The following is a 7,043-nucleotide window of genomic DNA, read 5'->3' as shown; positions in this document are numbered from 1 at the left end:
GAGTCTGTCTTGCGGTATCCAATCCTTGAAGCTTGCCCCGACCCAAAGTACACCAGGAATAGCAGCTACCTCTCCCAAACCTAGACCGTCGCTTAACACGTCTTGTCCTGACCACAACCCCGTTCGAAAAGGGCCCGAATCCCGATCGAGGCTCCCTCTGCCCTTTTTCCCCTTCCGGTCAGCCTCCCTAGACACTGACGTCATCACCATCACTCTCATCACCATCATAACCATTAACATTTTAATGTCTACTTTTCCAGGCTTTCAGGGGTCAAAAAAGACTTTGTTGAGGGATTTTCTATGGCAGGGTCATCTATCTGATACCAATACTCAACTGTTTCCAAGTAAGGTAAACTTCTGCCAGTCTACTGAACAACAAGCAGCCTGGGTATGCTTTTGTGGAGGACTGTAAACAAAAAACAATTTGTATAAATGCTAAGATTTTTGTTTACAATCAGTGCACACATATCAAGAAGCCTAGGCAAACTTTTGCCGTGGACTGCAAGCAAACAAATAGAATCTGATGAGTACACACCCACCAAGATGGTAGTGAATACACATACACATGCCATACTCGTAGGAGACATGTGTTTTGAAAAGCCAATGATGCTGACCGTCATCTCTGATATATAAAAGAAGTGACAAACAAAATGTAAAGTGTCTGCCAACAAACATTGTTTACACATGGCAGCCTCTAAGCAACCAGCATACAGTATATATAATTATAAAATATACTATAAAATGCTAATTAAGTCAGTTTAATGAGCCTTAGTGTTATATGCATATAAAGTATGCTCTAAAATGGAAATTAATTTAGTTTATTATTCTTAGTGGTCATCGTGAATAAACAATGCTTATAATTATATCTATTGTAAGTCAACCAAAATGTTATCCTTCTCTATGTTGCCTCTGTTTTGGACTGGAGGTGAAGGTCAGCTTGGTTGGTTTCTCCAAATTGGACATCTCCTAGCTACAGTTCGATATTTAAGAGATTAGGAATTCTGTACATTATTTACATTTGACGGATATTTGTCCTCATCTTGTTTGTTGTTAACACAACGTTTCGGCTGATATACCCTCCAGTCTTCTTCAGGTGTATTGGGGAAATTTTGAACTTGGGTTCTCATTCCTAAGGTATTTTTCGATGTTATTATTATTATTATTATTATTATTATTATTATTATTCAGGTCACTTCTTGGAATCGATGTCGGAATCTTGGGGTTAGTAGCCAGCACTCTTAACCACTATGCCATATGCCCGTGAGCATATGGCGATTCTGAGTTCGATTTTGAGTTCAATTCCGAGTTCGATTCCAAACTGTGACCTGAATAATAGTAATAATAATAATAATAATAATAATAATAATAATAATAACATCGAAAAATACCTTGGGAATGAGAACCAAGGTTTGAAATTTCCCCAATACACCTGATGAAGGCTGGAGGGTATTTCAGCCGAAATGTGTTAACAACAAACAAGATGAGGACAAATATCCATCAGATGTAAATAATGTATCTCCTGGCTAGTCCACCCCACCACACACGCATACACACACAAAATGGCAAATTTGCAGGTGTTTCTATGAAGAAAGAAAGGTGTATCCATCACATGTAATAGAGAAATATATATTTTACTGCTCAATTATAATCATTATTTCAAATTTTCATGCCAACCAAAGCAAGTGGTTTTCAGACTCTCTGGGAATGAATAAATAATAACAGAAATAGTATTGTTATCCGCTGTTACTGGACAGCATGAGTTGTCTATAAGAGCTAACATGCTGAGAACTGTCTTAATCACATCTTCCTTTCAGTATAGTTGTGTTCCATTTTCTTAGAATTTAATCAAGAATGAAGATAAATAATTTAAAGTAGTCAGTATTTGAATAACATAGACAAGATGTTGGTTGTGTCAGATACAATGCAACATAAATTGATGATCTATGAAAATTATCCCTGGCTCTATCAAATGGAAACTGAAACCGACTCAACTTGTGAGGGGGAGATAACCTCAAGAATAAATATTCTCTAAAATTAACATTGCATTAAAGAAAGGGACAGGCTTATTGTTTGGTGATACGAAGACAGTAGTGGGCATATGTTTCTTGTTCATATATCTGTCATCAGCATGACAATTCTTTTTTTTGTCTATGGACCCCTTTGATTCCTATTGTACTCTACTGGAGCCTATTAAACATTCGATGTTTAAACATGTTCCATTATATTTTTATAACATTATTAGGAATTATACAAAAAAAAAAAAATGTGAAAATATTTTGTGTATTGTAGAAGAATAACCAATTCATAGTGCATAGATTTTAACAGCAAAATCTTATGTGGACTGGTTGAGAACTGCTGATCTGGTCTGTTCCTGTAAACTTCTGTGTTAATAGCCACAATAGAGGTGGGCAAGGTGGATTCACTTGGTCAGAACATGACAGTGTTGCTATTCTTTTATATTTATCTCTGGTGGTGTAACTATCAGGGGAATGTTTGGAACTAATGAGGTTGGTATTGTTGTTTAGCCCCAGGCTAGCTCTAATGAGACCTATAATCAGAAGACATTCCAGGCATGACAATCTCATCTCTGGTCTATTTTTTGTTTTCCAGATAGGATTACATGAGTCAATATGTCCTTTGTTTATGACAGTAGGGTGTGGTTTGAGGGATAGTTGGCTGTTATTTTTAACAAGTCCATTGATGATGTAGAGACTTGTTAGACCAAGGAACTAATGAGGTTATTGATGTTACTGCTTTGTTTTGTGAGTGTTTGCATATTTTTTGTGTTTGTCTGAATCATGTGGGATGGTTAATACTTTTAGTATGATGCTGTAGTAGTGTTCTGGAATGTTGCAGATGTGCCAGGGTGTCTGTGGCTATTGTTCTCTTATTTGTGGGCCTGCACGGGTTTGAACTATGCAAGTTTTTGACAATTTGCATGCTTGGGTAATTTTTCATTTTGAGAATTTAGGCTTTCTTACATACATGATCTATGGGTGTAGTCTTTATACAACCTGTGATTGCATTAAATGTGAGGTTTTCTGTTCTTTGTAATAATATGTTAAGAGACTCAGGCTGAGTCGAGATAATCCTTGAGGGATCAAATGAGTTGTTTTATATTTCTTCATGCATTTTCATTTATCATCTTTTATGGTGAGCTGGCAGAATCGTTAGGCAGTGAGGTAGCAGACTCATTAGCATACCAGGTGAAAAGCTTGGTGATATTTCATCCATCTTTATGTTCAGAGTTCAAATTCCCTTGAAGTCAACTTTGTCTTTTATCTGAATGGAACAATTGCAGGGTTCAAGGCCAGTAATTTTTAAGGACAATTCAATTATATTGACCCCTGTATTTGACCCATATTTTATTTTATTGACCCTGAAAGAATGAAAAGTAAAGATAACCTTGGTGGGATTTGAACTCAGAATGTAAAGAACAAGAAGAAATGCCACTAAGTGCTTTGTCTGATGTGCTAACAATTCTGCCAGCCTGCTGGATCAAATGTAATATATGTGAATCCTCTAAACATCTCACACAGTGTATTTGCTTCCTTCTCTGTATCTTCTACATGTATTGTGAATATTGTGAAAGTGTTATATGTCTGTGTATAAAGTGTGTTATACTGTTGTAGTTGTAGATGTTTAACTCCAGGTCAGCCCCTGATCAAGTAAATCTATGATTGAATTTATTAGTGATGACCATCTTGTCTGTTTTAAAAGTATCTAGAGCCACACAATCAAATGTATTCTTTCTTTGAGGGAGATTTATTTGCTCTTTCTAGCATATTGAAGAACCATATGAAGCTCCCATGGGTGTTGAGTGTGATATTTGGTTGTATTTATTGTTCTCTAGTGTTACCTGTAAGCAAGGACATGGTAGATGCTGGGAAGTGCTACTGTTATAGTCTATTTAGAGTCAGGCTTTGAGATGGTTGATGGAAGGTTGGAAAAGTTGTGTAGTTGCATCTGAACGTAATAGTAGAAAGGTGTAGCTATGATGATATCTGGACATGTTTCATGATCTGGCCATGTTTTTATTCATGGCCGGGTCATTTATGAGGCTGGTACCATGTAAAAAGCACCCAGTACACTCAAATAAATGGTTGGCATTAAGAAGGGCATTCAGCCATAGAAATCATGGCCAAATGGACAATGGTGCTTGGAGTAGCTCCCAGTCTTATCAGTTCCTGTCAAACTGTTCGATCCATGCCAGTATGGAAAACAGATGTTAAATAATGATGATGATGATAAGGTATCAAAGACTCCATTATTCTCTCATCTGCTTTTTAAGATGGTAGATTGTGATATGATGTAGATTTAGCTTCTGTTTCTGCCAGAATTTTTGTATGTTTTGTGGAAGTATGTGAAAGTTGTGTAGGGTCTGAGTAGTACACCATTTAGGAAATTGTAGATTCCAGATGTGTTGTTACTCTATTCTACATATGCTTGGTGACTGAAAAGCAGTTTGATAGTCAGAAATTTGTTTGTTTCTTAAGGTGGTGTTAAATATTTTGTTTATTTGCTACTAATGAGGAACAGCACATAGTTTTTATTTGTTGTTCAAGTGAATTATTTTCGATTTGGTAATGATGGGGTGTGTGAGTTGGTGATATCAAAGATAGCTTTAGAACTTTTAAGGGGATGTTTAGAGGGTGTTGTTGGGTCTATGTAAAGCTGCTTCAACTGCACTTTTGTTAAGTTTTAAGATTTTTATAATTTTGTAGAGATTTCAAATTTTAATAAGAATAGTTGAAGGGTGCAGTGACTTATTTAGAATGTATATACACAAATCACTGAGCATACAGAAATTATATAAATGTATATAAATAATAACTTATATATCAGAAATTACATATAAGTCATAAATTAAATGATGGTACAGGTATCTGAGACTATATCCATATTGTTGACTTAGCCAGTGGTTATATGTCAGCTGTAGAGAAGCTGAAAGAAAATTGCAGACTTAAAGTCTACAATCTTAGTACAAGCTGTGGATATTCTGTATTACAAATGATGAGATCATTCCAGGAGACCAGTGGCAAAGAGGTACCCTACAAGATGGTGGAATGTCAATGAGGTACCCTGCAAGATGGTGGAATGATACAGCTTCTTGTTATGCTGATGCCTCATTGGCTGTCAAAGAATTCAAATGGAAAGCTGTGAGAGACTTAAAAGAAATGTGTGCTAACTTATGATTGTGGTAATCAATGAATCCAAACAGGTATGAGAGTACAGAAAAGAAACATAGACTGCAGTCATCTTGACCTGAAGTAACCTAGCTATATGACCAGGATTGGTCTCAGTTGATCTTACCAAACCAGATCAAATTTCATCTTTTTGAATCATCAAACTATATCACACATAGGCGTGGGTTGAGATGAACTTGCATGTGGTGGTGGATCCTCTATCAAGGCAAATATCTTTACTGCTGCAAAAATACATGTACACATATATGCGCACATGTACACATTTGTATGTATGGATACATAAAAAAAAATCATCATCATCATCATCATCACTATTATCATCATTTAGAGTCTACCTTCCACACTGGCTTGGGTTAGACAGTTTGACTGAAGCTGGTAAGCTGGAGGGCTGCATCAGGTTCCAATTTGATTTGGCATGGCTTCTACAGCTGGATGCCCTTCCTAACACCAACCACCAATCGTTGGGTATGACTCCCTCATGGACACCCTGATTAACTATATGGGTGACTGGGCTATATCCTACTCCACCAGATATTTTAGGCATTTCAGTGGTTATTTCTGATGGATCTGGGGCTTTCTCTGTCATATCCTTAATTGCTTTATCTACCATGCTACTGTCAGTTCAGAAAGCTGGTCTCTCATTTGGATCAACATTTGGCAGACTCTCCTTCTCCCATTCATTCTCCACATTTAACAGCCTTTCACAATAGTGTTTCTGAGCCTCTTTCTTTGCAGAATAATTAAATGCAAGTGGACCATCATCCATGTGGACACATTTTTCTCCTACGATTTTCTCTCACACACTGTTTTGCAATCTGAAACACTTCAAGTCTCTGGTCCTCATGTCGCAGAACATTGACAAACTTTTTTTCTGCTTCTCCCCTGGCTAAATATATCTGTCTCCTAGCTTCTCTTCTGGCTATCTGATACAGTCCCCTGCTACCCCCACACTTCCAGTCCTTCCATGTCTGTTTCTTTTCTTTAACAACCCTCATTACACTGTTCCACCAACATGTCACCTTAGGTCAAGAAGGGACTTTGCACCAGTCACAGATTTGGTCTGTAACCCTCAACAAGTTGTATTTTTGGTACCGCCAGTTGTCCTCCATGTTATATGTCACTATATCCTCCTCATTTTTGTCAAATGCTTCAACATGTCTCTAAATCTCTGTCCATTCAGAAGATCCTTCCAGACCTTTCTTTTCCACACTGGTTGTCTTCTAGGCAGCCATTTAGCTCTGATCTTGAAGTCGTTAACAACTATCCTATGTTGGAGGGGGCTTTCTTCACCTGGGCAAGTTTTGGCATTTATAAGTAGCCCTCTTTCTCATTTTCTGGTGAGAATGTAGTCAATCTGTCAGTGTGCCTACCAGACTGATAGGTGAACAGGTGACTGGCAGGTTTCCTGAAGTTAATATTGCAGATAAGATCACTGAACAATGAGAATGAGTGCTCATCATTGCATTGGTGGACTAAATTTCTTTATTTGTGAATTAAAGCTACCATTGCTTTCATGTTAAGGAAGATATCTTAAAATCTTAAAAATTTTTTCGAGCTGGTCACATGGAGGAATGGTGTTCATCTCCATCCAAAATGGAGACAAACATGGCATTTTGACCAGCTGGGCCATAATGGGACTGTCTTATCTGACTTATAGTTGCTGGCTGAAGCTTTGAGGCTACTGTTAGTGCTATTCCTGGTAAAGAATAATAAATTTGTACTCTACTAAAAGTTTGTACTCTCTAGTTTAATGTAAAATTGTTTTTATTTTAACACAAAAGCAAACACACACACACATATATATATATATATATATATATATATATATATATATAT

This window comes from Octopus bimaculoides, chromosome 1 (assembly GCF_001194135.2).
Source record: "Octopus bimaculoides isolate UCB-OBI-ISO-001 chromosome 1, ASM119413v2, whole genome shotgun sequence".
NCBI lineage: Eukaryota > Metazoa > Mollusca > Cephalopoda > Octopoda > Octopodidae > Octopus > Octopus bimaculoides.
The sequence above is the reverse complement of the archived record's forward strand: the minus strand, read 5'-3'. Positions refer to the sequence as shown.